The sequence below is a fragment of the Pan paniscus genome, chromosome 6 (assembly GCF_029289425.2).
Source record: "Pan paniscus chromosome 6, NHGRI_mPanPan1-v2.0_pri, whole genome shotgun sequence".
NCBI classification, from domain to species: Eukaryota; Metazoa; Chordata; class Mammalia; order Primates; family Hominidae; genus Pan; species Pan paniscus.
The window spans coordinates 48805057-48821131 of NC_073255.2; the positions used below are offsets into that span (position 1 = coordinate 48805057).

General features: G+C 40.9%; 1 protein-coding gene and 1 long non-coding RNA gene across 3 annotated transcripts in view; one reads left to right on the forward strand and one right to left on the reverse strand.

Annotated features, from left to right (window-relative positions):
- The window catches only part of RALA (RAS like proto-oncogene A), an 89549-nt gene extending 77637 nt beyond the window's left edge, over positions 1 to 11912 (reverse strand). For both annotated transcript variants that reach the window (XM_034964010.3, XM_055115892.2), the window contains exon 1: positions 5419 to 11912. The gene's annotated coding sequence lies outside the window, so the exon portion shown is untranslated. The remainder of the gene's footprint in view (positions 1 to 5418) is intronic.
- Positions 5742 to 16075, forward strand: part of LOC117980943 (uncharacterized) — a 31015-nt gene continuing 20681 nt past the window's right edge. The window contains exon 1 of the long non-coding RNA XR_008626222.2: positions 5742 to 5875. This is a non-coding gene — a long non-coding RNA (uncharacterized LOC117980943). The remainder of the gene's footprint in view (positions 5876 to 16075) is intronic.

A 16075-nucleotide genomic window follows, 5' to 3' on the forward strand; every position in this document is an offset into this window, starting at 1 on the left:
GCTGGTGAGGCTGTGAGGAAATAAGCACTCTACTCTCATACACTGCTGGTAGGAATGCAAAATAGTATAACCCCACAGGATGAGGAGTTTGACAGTACCTAACAACTCTACATATGCATTTATCCTGAAGATGTATCTCTCCAACAATACAAAGATACATGTACACAAAGTTTTTCACTGTAACATCATTTGTAATTGCAAAATATTAGATATTACTTAAATGTTCAAACAGGACATTAGTCGAGAAAACTATGGTACATACACGATAGCAGTTAAGAATGAAAGTTACTGATTTTAGTTTATGTATTTTATCTTTTCACACAGCTACTGACTTGTTAGGAGATACATACTTATTAAGTTGTTCAGACCTAATTACTTAATAAATTAAACTGGCCAGGCATGGTTGCTGACGCCTGTAATCCCAGCACTTTGGGAGGCTGAGGCACATGGCTCACGAGGTCAGGAGTTCGAGACCAGCCTGGCCAGCATGGTGAAACCCCGTCTCTACTAAAAATACAAAAAATTAGCCAGGCATGGTGCCGCGTGCCTGTAATCCCAGCTACTCGGGAGGCTGAGGCAGGAGAATTGCTTGAACCTGGGAGGTGGAGGCGGCAGTGAGCCGAAATCGCGCCACTGCACTCCAGCACGGGTGAAAGAGCGAGACTCCGTCTCAAAAAACAAAAAATAAAAAAATTAAACTGTTAGGTGTTTCTTTTGACCTAGGCAAGCTGTGAAAAAAATTACTGCGATAATAAGGGTGCCATGAATTGAGAAAGTTTGGGCACTTGACTGATAAAGGCCTACGAAGAAGGCCTTTAAGAGAGAGAAAGAATGTGTGTGTGTGTGTGTGTAGTTATGAGGTTACTGTGGACTGCTGTCAACAAAATTTACAATAGGCTAATGAAAGTACTCTCTCCAGTGTAGTTAAGAGCTGTAACAGATATTATGACAGCACATAAGAGAAGCAACCAGCCCAGTCTTAAAGGTTTTTTGTTTTTTGTTTTTTTTGAGGGATGGGATCCAGAGAGAGAACCTAACTGTAATTTTTTGGAGAATTATAACCTAAACTGAGTTCTGAAGGACCAGTAGGAGTATACTAGATTAGGGGAAGGAAGAGAGGCTAGAATTCTAGGAAGAGGAAATGGAGGACTGAGTAAACAAACACTAGCATTCCAGAAGCTGGGTATTGGTAGAACAAAAGATCATCCAAGAAGAGAGATAAGGCTAAAGGGTTAGGTAAGAAAAAAAATGAAAAATATGAAAGATAAAGGGGAAAAAAAGAGAGTTAGGTAAGGAGCACATCTTGAAGGTTTTGTATATGAGATTAAGGATAAATGGAGTTTGAATTTTATTAATGGGCAAAAAAGAGCCACAAGAGGATTTTAAGCAGAGAAATATCACCATTGTTCTAAGCAAGAATGGGAAAAGTATCAGATGGGTTCCAACCATAGGCTAGAAGGCTGCTGTAGTAATCCAGAATATCTAGACAGGGCAGCTGAACTCAGTGTTTGGTCATGCAGTGTGGCAACCTCCACTTTTAATGGAGTACTATGTTAGCTTCTCAACTACATAAGAAAACAGATCCTGTGGCTTAGATGACCATAATCATAATCTTTTGGAAACTGGGGGATCTTTGCCCACCTTCCCAATAAATCTGGGAGTATAAGCCATTTTATAATCTAACTATGTCTTATTGTCCAAAATAACATTACCAAACCCTGACATTTAGTTTCAAAAGTAAATTCAGCAATAAAATTGGATCCCAGACTTTAAGGAGACTATGTATGTCAGTGTTACATCTATTGCATCTAATATAGGACCCTAGCTGTGAAGGCCTTTAAGAATAGTATCATTTTATGGAAGCATGCCTTTTTTGGCTTGTAAAGACTACTCTCTTGACTTTGAGAAACTAAGTCATCACCTTCACGTATAATTAAATCAAAGATGCAAATTCTCACCTAAAATTTACTCATACATATTTTAGAAACCCATAAAACTTTAATTTCTTTTTTTCTATATGGCAACCCAAATCCTTATGAATGCGATAAGGTAATAAGAAAGATGTCTTAAAGAAAAAACAGAATAACTGTTACTTATGGGGGCCAGACAATCAGCTGTTTTTTACTTAAGGGTATATCTTTAAAAAAAAAAAAAAAGAGAGAGAGAGAGAGAGAGAGAGATGGACACATTCTTCAAATTAAGCCTATTTAAAAGTGCATTTTAAAAAGTGCACAGGCTTAGAAGGAGGGAAGAGAATTCTACCAGCACTGAATAGCAGCTAAACCCTTACAAGACTTCTGCCACTTTTAAGTCTCCATCTTAAACCCAGAGAAAATGATTAATGGTCTCAAACGGTTAAAAACAGACCAAGCACATCTCTGCTTCTTTTACCATTCTTTCTACTGTCCCCCATAGCTTCTCCCCCATTTCCATTAGTGAAAGAACGAACTAAAAAAAAATGTGATTTCAAGGAAAGGTCACTACAAATAGATTTATGGTATTCCTCTCAAATAGGGACGATTCTGTTACTTTAAAAAGCACTAATCAAACACCAGAATTGAGTCCAAATACTTTACCAGGACACCCACGGGAACAATGCCCAACCATTTTTCCATCATGGCACACATGGATGGTGATAACACTGTATTTGTAGGCACGCTGAAGATAAAAGAGAAGAATGGCTGCTGCTTGAGGCCACCTGGCCAGGACTGCTGGCAACCCCAGGCCACACTTGATGTCCAAGAGAGAGGAATCAGTATCTTCACCTTCCTGAAGCTCCAGTTCCAGCTCAGTCAGAACTGCCTTTTCCACAGCCATTTAGGATTAACTGCAATAATACTCAGTGCTCTCAGCAATTGTTACTTTCAAATCTAGGCTCTACTACACACAAGCTAGGTGCCTAGCCTCTGGCAAATAACTTCAATTTACCTTAATAAAGTATGGGAAAACTACCTGTCTTGCAGAAGTGTTGTGGAGATTAGAAATAATTTAAGTAAAGCTCTTATCACAGTGCTCGGCAGGCAATCAACACATGAGAACTCTTATTACCAAGAGGGTTGCTGAATTAAAGAAGGAAAATCTAACCTCTGTATAGTGGTAATGTCACTGAGGTAAGAAATTGCTGGCTTCCCTCTCCTTAGTGTCTAAGAGTTAAAATATTTTATAAAACAATGAAAATCATAAACTGTCTCCTTCAAAATCATAGTCTTTTTCCTCATTAACATTCACAGCCTCTTATTCCAGTATTTTAAAAGTAATTGTCCTTGCCGCTCATCTACTAAAGAATACAAATGCATATTACACTGATATGCATATCTACAAGAATTGACACTGGTACATTTATTTATGTTCTGTAGAAGCTAAGCTTGGAAAAACAGTGCAGGACCACCACCACATACTTGGAGAGGAGAGAAAACGTCAGCACTTTCTTCTTATTTAAACCTCCCTAATGTGAAAATAATCCAACCATCTATAGACAAAAATATTCCCTCACAAATGGTAGACAAGATTCTTTTCTATAATTAGCCCTTTCTTCCTTTGGAAAGCCCTGTGAAGAAAGTGTTGTAATGAAGTACTGCTTCAAAATAAATGATCCATATTATTGCACACTCAGCAAACACACTAGAGAACAGCATCTGGATCTTGGAAAATAAATGTAAAAGAGGCTATTGGTAAATCATGCCAAGGTCACATCAGGATTTCAGAGGATTGCGTGTATTCATGGGAAGAATGAACCACTATAAGCATTCTGGGAAGCACCACGTTATCCAAACAATGGTAACTCCTAATTTCCTCTTTTTCATTAAGATAGGGTACAGTTATCAACCCCAAACATAAACGTATCACCAGGCAATCTCTTCCTACTAACTCTGAATATGCTCAAGTAGTAAGCATTTAACACTAGAATACAAGTTATAATGCCCAGCACAATTTTAATATAATTTTAACCTTTCAGAGGAGGATAGTTTTGGAAGGCAAAGAACTCTGACTGCTGAAGAATGAAACACGAAGTAAAGTCTGTAAGTGGCAAGAACCTAAAACAAAACAAACAGCCTAGCCCAACAAAAATAAGCAACTCCTGGATGGTGACTGTGAGATAACCTATACACTCATTCATTCAGTGCAGAAATGTGTGAACAGCTTCCATGTTCAAGGCATACTGCATAGAAACAGTCATAAGTAGGACATGGCTCCTGCCCTAAAGAAATCCAAGGTCAAAAAACGGTGTTGTCAGATAATACTTTACAATAATAGTGTATTATTTTAATACAGGAGTCGGTTTAGAATAATATTGTATTACCAGAGACAGAAAAACATGAGCTAATAAGACACACTGAAATACATTAATAAACATACTGTAAGAGTTTATCAATGAAATCTGTTATCCAATTTCTGGAATATGATTAAAGTTGCAATTTACTTTCTGGAAAAGAATTAACTTATGATACATGTTTTATAAAGGTTGTTCCCCCCACACACCACACAATTTGTAAATTAGGTGCTTTTCAGCTTGACACGTAGGGCGTGGCACGGGACTTCGCACACTACCTCAGCCACACTTGGATGAGCTCTTACAAGTCTGGACATTCAGGTTTCCGAGCACAGGCCAGTTAACTCCCTAATTCTCCCTAAATCCTGAAACAACACTGCCACCCCTGTGTGCCGTCACCCCCGTCTACTTAAACACATATATCCAGGCTAAAGCATGCCAATCACATCTTCCACTTCTGGAAATCTTTCAGAAACGAACCACAGAGGAAACACCTCTCTCCCAAAATGTATTCTCTTCCTCATATTAGAAGCTAGATTACCTGAAAATGGGCTAAAGCTGTGCAAGCGCCCAAGGCCAGGTATTCAGTTCAGTGCGGAGAGTCTAATGACTTTAAGTCTGAAAAACCATTCCTTTAACTGGCAAAAAAAAAAAACAAAAAACCACAAACAAACAAAACAAACAAACAAAAAACCCTAGCGGAGATGCTTAAAAAGCAGCGGCTCTAGCACAGGCAAGGAGTGGAAAGAAAGGGAAGGAGGGGAGAGGGGTGGAGTGAGGCGCGGGGACTGCGGCGGCAGCGGGTTGCCCCAGGTCGCGGGCACCGCCCGGGCGGGAACTTGGGCGCCGTGGACGAAAGGTGCGGGGTGACCTTCGGACGAGGCCAACTGAGACCGGCTGCCGGGCGGAGGGGACCTCTCTGCAGCCGCCCACTCTCGGGGGCTCACTCGCCCCACAGCGGCGAACGCGGTGCCCCGGATTCCAGCCGGGCTCATCTCGCAGCTCGTCCCCGGGCAGAACGTGGGATGTGCAATCTCGGCAGCCCGAACCCGCGTCAGGGCCTCGGCCCGCCGCCGCCCGGACACACCCCCGCCGCCGCCCGGGTGGCCCCAGTCCCTCCCCGGGCGGCCCGAGCGGGCATCGCTCACCTGCACCGCGAGCCAGTCCGCCGCCCCGAGGGCTCCGGAAGCCGCGGCTGCGTGGCTCCGGCCGGAGGGTACTCGGTCCTTGTCGCCTGGAAGGCCCCGCGCCGGGAGCGGTCGAAGGAGGAGTCTGACGGGTGGCGGGGGAGCCTGGGCTCTGGAGGAGGAGGAGAAGGAGGAGAAGGAGGAGGAGGACTCCGACGCTTTGCTCCGGGGAGATCCACCCTCCTCCTGGCGGCTCTGCAGCAGCCGCCACAGATCACTTCCGGGGCGCTGGGGAGCGGGGCGGGGCAGCTGGGGAGCGACTTCCTGTCCGTGGGCTGAGAGGAGGGTGATCATGGGCCTGGGCCGCAGAACAATGGCTCGGAGGGCGCAGGCTGCCCGGCCTCCGCCCCCTGCAAGCTGAGGGCTGTCCGCGCTGTCTTTCCGACGGCCCCACCCCCGGCTCTCTGAGCTCCGCGAGGTGAAGTCATCTCCCGGGGGCTCGGGAGTGGCCGCGGGCCTCGCGGAGGTTCCCGGATCTCGGCGTCGTTGCCGCGGTGTCCTTGTCTTTCTTTTGGGGACCAGGAGGGGGTTCTTGGGGGAAGGAGGGGAGAGCGGAGGCCGCCATCTTGCTTCTAGAGGGTCAGCTCATGTTCCCTGGGCGTCTCAGGGTTGAGGCCGCTCGTGTGGCGTGGCCGGGGGTATTCAGAGCGGAGCTGGCGACGTGGCTTGTCACGGGCCAAATCCCAGGAGGCGGGTCAGCCGCCTACCCTGGCTGGAGGGTCTCGTGGCTGCCCTGGGCCTCATCTAACTGCTGACCCCCTGGAGAATTCGCTTTCTCGGACGGTCTGCGAGTTCTTTCTGAGGGGTGTCGGACCCCCCTGCGACTCTGCAGGTGTCGGTGTGGCACTGAGATCATCTTGCGGCCCCATGGCACTGTGATTTGGTAGCTTGTGAGAAGTAGTTTCACTAAATCCATAAATTTAAGTTAGCAGCTACAGATTCTTATGTCTTGACATTTATTCGCTTGTCTCTCTTTGCTCCCCACAAATTGAGTACCAACTATATTCCTGGTATGAGCCATTCAAGGAATGTCCAGTCTAGTGGGCAGACATACATGAAAGCAAATCATTGCTATTGGAAGTATGGTTTATCAAGATGATACAGCGTAAAGAATGGATAGCTTTACTAACTGTAGGTTAGAGTTTTAAAGATAAATAGGCATTTTCTACTACAAAAATAGGGGTGGGATGGCAAATCCGGATCTGAACAGAAAGGAGATGCAGCACGGGGACAAATAATGTGTTGAGAAGAATGAGTAATAATTACAGGTCTTGAAGTTCAAACTTAGGTTGCTGAAAAAGATGAGGCTGGAGAAGAAAACAGGAGCCAAATCACGAATCGTCTATGCCTTGGTGAGGCAATGAGTGGACAGATTACAATTTAAGCTATTCTTCTGTTGGTAAAGAACAGATAACTTGAGGGGTGGAGGTGGGGGGGCAGAGAAGGATAAGCAGAGAGCCCACAAGGGGGCCATTGCAGAAGCCAATAAGAGAAAACTTAAGGACCCTGTGTGAATGGTAGTGAGCATCCAAAGGAGATGGATTCCTAAAATACTCAAGAGGCCATATCAACTGGTAATTGGTTGCTAGGGGCAGCTGCCAGATAGGAGAATGGAAGAGGCAATGATGATGCCTTGTTTTGCTTTGAGGGAGGGGCAGGATAAGGGTGTATTTTACTAAATAAGATAAGGAAGAGTTAGGATGAGTTCTGGGAGGGGACATTTTTGCAGAAAAAAAATGAGTTCAGTTTTGGAGTTGATGAGTGAAGTAAGAGTGGTGCTGTCTAATGGTGGTTGCTATATGGGTCTAGAGCTCTAGGGAGGAGCTGGGCTGAAGTTGGAAACACCACAGGTTTACATTACCATATCCAAGCTGACTGCAGTCTTACGTCATTGAGCACAGTTGCAAAACCACTTCTCCTTTCTCCCTGCCTTTACTTGGGAAAATTACTGAAATACTGCATTAAAAAACCCAATACGGTGATATGTGTCCATCCATAGACCAATATTCTAATGTTTAATGGTCTTCTAAGGACCTTAAAGGTCAGGTTTAGCAGAAACTGGATGTAACAGTGGTAACTATTAATAGTATAGCATCATTAACTCATAAAATGAAATATTATCTATGTTTATATTTTAATATTTTAATTTTTTATTCTGTAGGAATTGGTCCATTCCAATAAAAATATTTTAAATTTAATCATTGACAACAGTTAAGCTGGCCATAGGCTGAGGATTGAGGATGGTGAGTTGCACAAATATCTGCTGAATGGAGAGCTAGAAGGAGGATGACTTCAAGAAGAGTGAGCAATAGGAACGCAATGAAAGACAACCTCAAATTCATTAGTCAGCCTGTCTCAGCTGCTTTTTGGTGGCTCACAGCTATGCTAACCTAGCATAAAGCAGTGAGAAATAGAATACTTCATTTTGAGCAGAGCTTCAGAAAACCACAAATAGTAAAAGCCCTATAAATAATAGCTACAGCTGCAAACCAAAGACTAATTATTAGTTTTTAACTCTATATCCCTGTAGAGCAGCATTTTTGAACACACAAAAAAAGAGAAACGCGTTCACTTACGTCTTAGATTATTTAAATACAGTATTCTCAATTTGTCTAGGATAAAAAAGCATTTAGGTGTATTGAACAACCATATAATGGATAATATACTGAACAGGAAATGAGAATAATTAGCTTGAGTCCCTTTTTTGTCAGTTGTTCACCGTATGACCCTAGCAATGTTACTTAACCTCTCTATGCCCTAGTTTCTCTGACTGTAAAATAGAGATAATAATAACTTTCTATCAGCCGCCTCTCAAGGATATTATAGGAAATAACAAATTAATGCTATGAAAGCTCTTTGAGGTACTTGGATGAAAGGGCATAATTGTAAGTACATATTATTAGTAATTAGCACTAATATCCAGTAGCACTCATGAGCATTCCTGACTTTGCTGCCTGGATTACTCAAAGAACATGAAGGATCCTGTTTTGAAATACACTTAGATCTTTTTTCTTAACTTGTGAATTGACTTTACTATTTATGATCAAACCTCGTGTATTAACAAATATAGTTAATGAAAGAGGGAAGTAAAAAGAAGTTTTGGTAACCACAACTTTTATATTCATGCTACTCATAGCTAATATATGCTTTGGGGGAAAATACAGGGTAGATAGGGATTTGCCAGAAGCATGTTTTAGAATTAATGATTAGTCTACTCCAGTCAGTTAACTGGAATTTTGTATTAAAAACATTATTCATGTCCCCATAGAATAATGCAGTCCCTATAGAATTTATAGACAGTTACATGTTTGACACAATTAAGTTGAACATTCCTGTGAAACTCTGTCATTCTCATCACTGTTTAATCACAAACATGTAATGAAATATATAGACTTGTGAAGTTTTGTCCAATGTCTATCCCTAAAGTAGATGAGAATTTTTTCCATTAAATTGGTGACTTCAGTATTTCCTTTAGAGAGGTGTATGCATAGTGTAAACATTTAAATGTATTCATGACTACATAATGTGCATATTTATTTTTATACACTTGCTTATATACCAATTTATAAAATTATCATATAATGTATATTAACTATACATCTGGGAACAGCAATGACAAACAAGGCTTCTTTGTGTTTTAGGGCCAGATAAGAAAGTAATTGGTTAATAGCCATTTGTCACCACTGGTGAAAAATCAACTCAAAGTCATGTTTTATTATTTATTAGAGTTATGAGCATTATCTATAAGATTCATGACACCATGACTGGGTGTGGTGGCTCACACCTGTAATCCCAGCACTTTGGGAGGCCGAGGCATGTGGATCGCTTGAATACAGGAGTTAAAGACTAGCTTGGACAGCATAGGGAGCCCTCATCTCTATTAAAAAAAAAATTTAAAAAAAACAACACTAGGCAGGCATAGTGGCATTCACCTGTGGTCCCAGTTACTCAGTAGGCTGAGGTGGATCCCTTGAACCCAGGAGGTCGAGGCTACAGTGCCTGTGATCATTACACTGTACTGCAGCCTGGGCAACAAAATGAAACCCTGTCTCAAAAAAGAAAAAAAAATTCCGTGACATCTTGACATTTGTACTATTTCATTTTGTTTTCACAATTTTGTGAGATACAAATTGTTGAAAGAAATAGGCTCAGAGTGCTGAAAGACTAGCGCTCTGAGACTAGTTTTTAAAGACTTAAAAATTCACTACAGTTGTCAAGTAACATACCCAAACACACATTTTGAGATTCTCAAATATATTGTTTCTTTTAGTACTTTATACCAGGGTCACCAGCTTGATATGACAGTCCAGAATGTATTTATAATATGGACATTTCTGGCTTATCATTGATTGCCTGCAGCATCTCCAAAATTCAGCCAAACTTAACGTTTTTAAAACTGAAAACTACAATTCTTATGTTTATGGCTGTATCTTTACCAGCTTGAAGACAGGTACTTTGTTTTATTCATTTTTGTATCCTTCATGGTGCCCAAAATAAGTACTCAGAAAATATTGTGGGGATGAGTAAAATGTATATTGTGATGTTTAGTTGAATTAGCGGGAAAAAAGCTGATACAATCACCTCCGAAACTTTTTTAGGAGGTCGTACACATTTTCAGCACATTCATGTGAAGATAGTTTATTTGGGTTTGTACTTTAAATTGGTGGAACCATTGCCTCAATTTCCCACTTCATTTTTAATGACGTCATGCCTTGGAGAGGTAGGCTTAAGTAGGTGATGCAGATGACAGTCACCTGTATGATATGCCTCTGGATATGTTTGTTGGGCTTAGATAGTCCGGATGACCCACAACAAAAGGGTCATCTAGAATATCTAAACACAGCTTTAATGAGAATGTGTAAAGAGTGGGGTTATGAGAGTTTGGGTCTTCATAATTCTCCCCTTCATGCCAACGACCCTTGTGGACCACATATTTCTATACTTTTCTGTCAAGGGATTAGAGGATAAGACTACTCTATCAGTGGTTCCCAAATGTGACTGCTTATCACAATCACCTGTGTAGTTTCAAAGGCAATTCAGATTCTCAAGTCCCACTCTAAACAGAAAATATTTAGATTTAGGATTAGAAAATACTGGGTGAAGTCCAAGGCATCTGTAACTGTAATAACACTCTCCCTCGAATTCCAATGATCAGTCAGGTTTGGGAAGTTCTGGTTTCAATAACTTGTTCAAGGTCACACAGAACCCTAAATAGAGCCAGAAACTAACTCAAATCTTTTGAGTCCAAGTTAAATATATTTTCATTGGACTCCTGCTGTCCATTTACTGACAATATATGATGGGGTAGGATGAAGAGGTGGGGAGAAAAGTAGCAATTTTAGTTTTTTCATTTTTATTTTTTACCATATTCTATGACATGGTTTTAAGATTAAATGAGCTAACATCCATAGAGTGCTTAGAACAGTATCTGGCACATGGTAATTAGGTGTAACGGTTCAACGAATAAGTCTCCATTGTCCAGTTATGGCATTCACTTTGCCTGGGGTTACATTAGGTAACATTTTATTGGATATCGACTTTTTCTATGAAGAAAAAAATGTATGTAAATAAAGGTGGAATCTTTAGCCTTTATTTGTCATGGAAGCCCTGAATTTGTATAGCTGAAAATATTTCTATATTGTTTCTTTTCATCTTTTCTGATATATTAAGAAAATGTTAATGATATACTTATTAAATAAAATTGTGGATGTATAGCTGTGTAGTATTTTTATATTATCTAATTTAGCATATAAGATAAGGTATTTTACATTGTCTTCCTATCACTGAACTAGCTCCAAAATTGATTCTTATTGCTATGTAATTAAGCATTTAGTTTTTAGAAGTTATTATTTGGATTGATCTTCCAGATGAAATATTTCCCATTAACGAGGTAATAGATATACGTGGCTCTATTTTATTCCCTTATTTCTCTGCAAGTTTTTCAGTTTTTCAATCTTGAACAACTTTTTACACTTGTTAATTATAAATAAAATTATGCATTTTCATTACTAGTAAGGGAAGAACCCAATTTAATACTTTAAAATGCTCTTTGATACATTTGGACAAAGTCTGTGAAAATATGCCTTTGGTCAGTCCCTGTCACTATGAAAATTGACATCCATTTTTGTTTTTATTCAGTTTTATAAGTTATATTATTTTTGAGGGATTACCCTATACCCAGCATCAATTTCTAGTGGCTCCTGTAATCCCAGCACTTTGGGAGGCTGAGGCGGACGGATCACGAGGTCAGGGGATCAAGACCATCCTGGCTAACACGGTGAAACCCCCGTCCCTACTAAAAATACAAAAAATTAGCCGGGCATGGTGGCGTGCTCCTGTAGTCCCAACTACTTGGGAGGCTGAGGTAGGAGAATGGCGTGAACCCGGGAGGCGGAGCTCGCAGTGAGCCGTGATCGCGCCACTGCTCTCCAGCCTGGGCAACAAAGCGAGACTCCGTCTCAAAAACAAAACAAAACAAAACAAAAAACAATTATTGTATTATAAATGAATTGATTTATCCTGGAAAAAGGTAGAAGTAGTGATAGACCAGAACAGAAGATATTTATAACCTCAGGAGGTATCTGGCAGGTAGAGTAGATCAGACTAATGGAGAAGCTAGAAAAAGAATCAGATATCATCAGTGATGAAGCCCCTAACTATTTGAATCCAGAGTCAGCCAAGGAAATGGGGTTAAATTACCACTTGTGAAATATTTGCAGTATTTCAGACATTGTATAAGGCACTTACCAAAACAAGAAATGGCTGGCTAGGTCCCATGAATCTAGGTAGTTTGAGTCTTGAGAGTCAGAGAAGATAGTAAACAGGATATTTATATTACTCTATATTTCTACACTTATATACTTTATTACAAGAATTCAATTAATAATAACATGAGTGTGTGTTAGTTACTACTTATAATCAAATTAACAAGTTTTGAACTATACTCATTCCTTCCTCCATTCTTTTTACAATAGAGGCCATCATTCAATGTGTATTCTAGGTCTTGGCTACTCCTGTCTAGTTGGGACCTTGGTCCATCAATTATTCTCTTTCTGTTGTGTCTTCAGCCTCTCACTCTTTACTGGTTTCTTGCCATTAGCATTCTCATTTGTTAAAGTGTCTTCTTCATGCATATCCTCCTTCTAGCTTCTGCTCAAATTATCCTTTCCCCTAAGGAGAATTTTTGAGAAAATTGTCTATGCTTGCTTATCACCAATTCCTCACCTCCAAGTTACCCTCAACCATATATTAGACTTTTACCCCCAATACTGCTGTGAAACTACTCTTGATGAACTTACCAACATCATTCCTATTATGAGATATATCTTAGCTGTTAATGTTTCAATAGTATTTGAAGCTATTGACCATTTTTTCCTTTCTGAAACAATCTTTTCTCTTGGCTTCTGTGATACCATGCCTAACTGTTTCATTGTCCTTTGCATGCTCTGTCTTTGCTTAAATATTGCCACTCCAAGGAATTGTAAGGCTCTTATCAATGTAGTCTAGTCTCCACATTCTTTTTGGATGATCTCATCTACACCCATGGTTTTATACACCCATGGCTTTACTTTCTGTATATTGGTGACTTCTAGCTGTGAGCTCACTCCTAAGCTTGAAACCTATATATTTAATTCCCTATCTGATATCTCTTTGAGTGTTTTGTAGATACCCAGCTCGAACTAGGCATGTCCAAACTGACTGATGATAGCCAAATGATCAAAGCCAGAAATCTATATGTTCGCTTTGAATTTTCTCTCTACTTCTTACACATCCACTCATTTACCAGGATATGCTAAATCTTCCTCCTCATTATATCTCAAAATCATTCATTTCACTCTGCTTCTATCACCACATCCCTAATCCAAGCCATTATTACCTCCTTACTATTATTGTAGTATAGATTCAATGGGTTCAGACTTTTCCTGCTCTAAACGCAGTCTTCACTGTGCAGCCATCATGATCTGGGAGGCAAATACAACTTCTCTGCCTAAACTACTTTAATACTTCCATTAATCTTAGGATGATCTGGAATGGCTTGTTTGTCTTTCTTACTAGGAGGGCAAGAACTCTGTTTCATGTACTGTTATCACCCCCATATTGATTGGCTCAATATTGATTCTTTTAAGATGAATCATGGGAAAATATTATGAAGGAAAGTGCCCTGTGTGTTAATCAAGATAAGCTAGGTTATATTGCAGTAGCAGAAAACTTCAAAATCTCAGTGGCTTACCATCACAAAAGCTTATTGCTTGCTCATGCTACATGTACAGTTTGCTAGGATTCTCTCCTTTTCACTGTTACCTAAGAACCTACCCGTTGGAGGCACCAAGTGACATGTGTTTTCACAGTCACTGCAGGTGACTGCCAGGTACATAGAACATGGCAAATCTTGCACTGGCTGTTAAAGTGACATACTTGCACTCATAATTCATTGACAAAGCAAGCCACATGTCATGCCTATTCAAAGTGGATAATCAAACCATATATCTGAAAGGAAAGGGAAACATAAACATTTGTATATAACCCAATGATATCATACCCTCTTAGTTGAGACTCTTTTGTTTGCAGATGACATAAAACCGGCTCAGTCTAGCTAAGGGATGATGAGAAAAATATCCCTTCAAATTTAAAAAGGGAATGAAAGACCAGTGTGGCGGCTCATGCCTATAATCCCAGCACTTTGGGAGGCTGAGGTGGGAGGATTGCTTGAGGCCAGGAGTTTGAGACCAGCCTAGGCAACTTAGCACAATGCTGTTTTGTTTTTGTTTTTGAGATGGAGTCTCACTCTGTCACCCAGGCTGGAGTGCAGTGGTGCGATCTGGGCTCACTGCAACCTCCGCCTCCTGGGTTCAAACAATTCTCCTGCCTCAGCCTCCTGAGTAGCTGGGATCACAGGCGCACGCCACCATGCCCAGGTAATTTTCATATTTTTAGTGGAGATGGGGTGTCATCATGTTGGCCAGGCTGATCTCGAACTCCTGACCTCAAGTGATCCTCCCACCTTGGCCTCCTAAAGTGATGGGATTACAGGTGTGAGCCACAGTACCTGGCTTCATTTATTAAAAAAAAAAAAAAAAAAAAAAAAAATTAGCTGAGCATGAGGGCCCGCAGCTGTACTCCCAGCTACTCAGGAGGCTGAGGCATGAGGGACTGGTTGAGCTCAGGAGTTTAAGGTTACAGTGAGCTATGATTGCACCACAGCACTCCAGCCTGGGCAATGGAGCAAGACACTGTCTGTTAATCAAAAGGGGGTGGGGAGGGGAATCATAAGACAGCAGATCATAAACTGAAAAACTTCAACAACTGAAAATGCAGGAGTATATCTGGGCCTCAGTGATAACTGGAACCAGGACTCTTCCTCCAAATCTTGTCTCTGTTTTGTAGGTTTGCTTCAGTCTCCTCCATTTCAGAATGACTGACTGTCCATATGGCCACTGATATCTCCCAATCCTCATACCTCATGGCTGCCACGACACTAGAGAGGGCTAGATGTCTTTCGGTTTTGTTTTTCCAGTTTCTTTAATAAATCCTGGGTTGGGACTCTGAATGGTGTGGTGGGAGTCATGTGTCCACTATTAGACTAGTGATCTATGAGCCAGGAGACAGAGTCATGGGGCACAACCATGGTGCCTGCCACCCACCCCTCAAGGGACCTGTGATGGTTAATTTTATGCATCAACTTGGATGGGCTGTGGTAACCAGCTATTTAATCAAACTCTAAGTATGGACGTGAAGGCATTTTGTATATGTGGTTAACACCTGCAATCAGTTCACTTTAAGTAAAGGAGAATACCCACAATAGTGTAGGTCAACCTCATCCAATCAGTTGAAGGCCTCATAAGCAAAAACGGAGGTTTCCTGGAGAAGAAGAAACTCTGCCTCAAGACTGCAGTGTCAACTCCTGCAGAGCTTCCAGCCTGCCCTGTGGATCTATGGATTTTGGATTTGCCAGTCTCCACAATTATGTGAACCAATTCATTAAAATAAATCTAGACAGCTATAGATATATCTATGTATCTGTGTCTGGAGAGCTCTGACTGATACAGAGACAATTCCAGGATATGACAGAATCATTGTAATGCGAGCCAGGTGGCTACCCCAACCGAGTATCGGTGACAGGAAGAGAGATGATACACTGAGGAATGGGAAAGAAAAAAAGGGAGGTGGGAATAAGAAAAAGTACATGTGGTAAATAACATTAGAATGTAGCTACGCATTGACTCATAGAAGACTAGCTTTAAGTTACAAAACTTTGTCCTAATGCATAGTGAGTATTCACAAAACCATGATAAATATATTGAAATTGTCATCCCTTTCTGATTTAGATTATTCCTTCATTTTGAATTACTCTGTCAGCAGATGGCATGTTTTCTATAATTCATGTCTTACCATGTTTTATTTTTCTTATTTAACATTCTACAACTGGTGGTTTTATTTTCTAAGTAAATTTATGTCACCTATTGCTGCTACAGCAAATTAATGCAAATTTAGTGGTTTAAAACTAACAAAAAAAAGTTTTATTTTACAGCTCTAGAGGCCAAAGTCTAAAATGGATTGGCAGGACTGTGTTCCTTCTGAAGGCTCTAGGGCAGGGGTCCCCAACCCCCGGGCCAGGAAC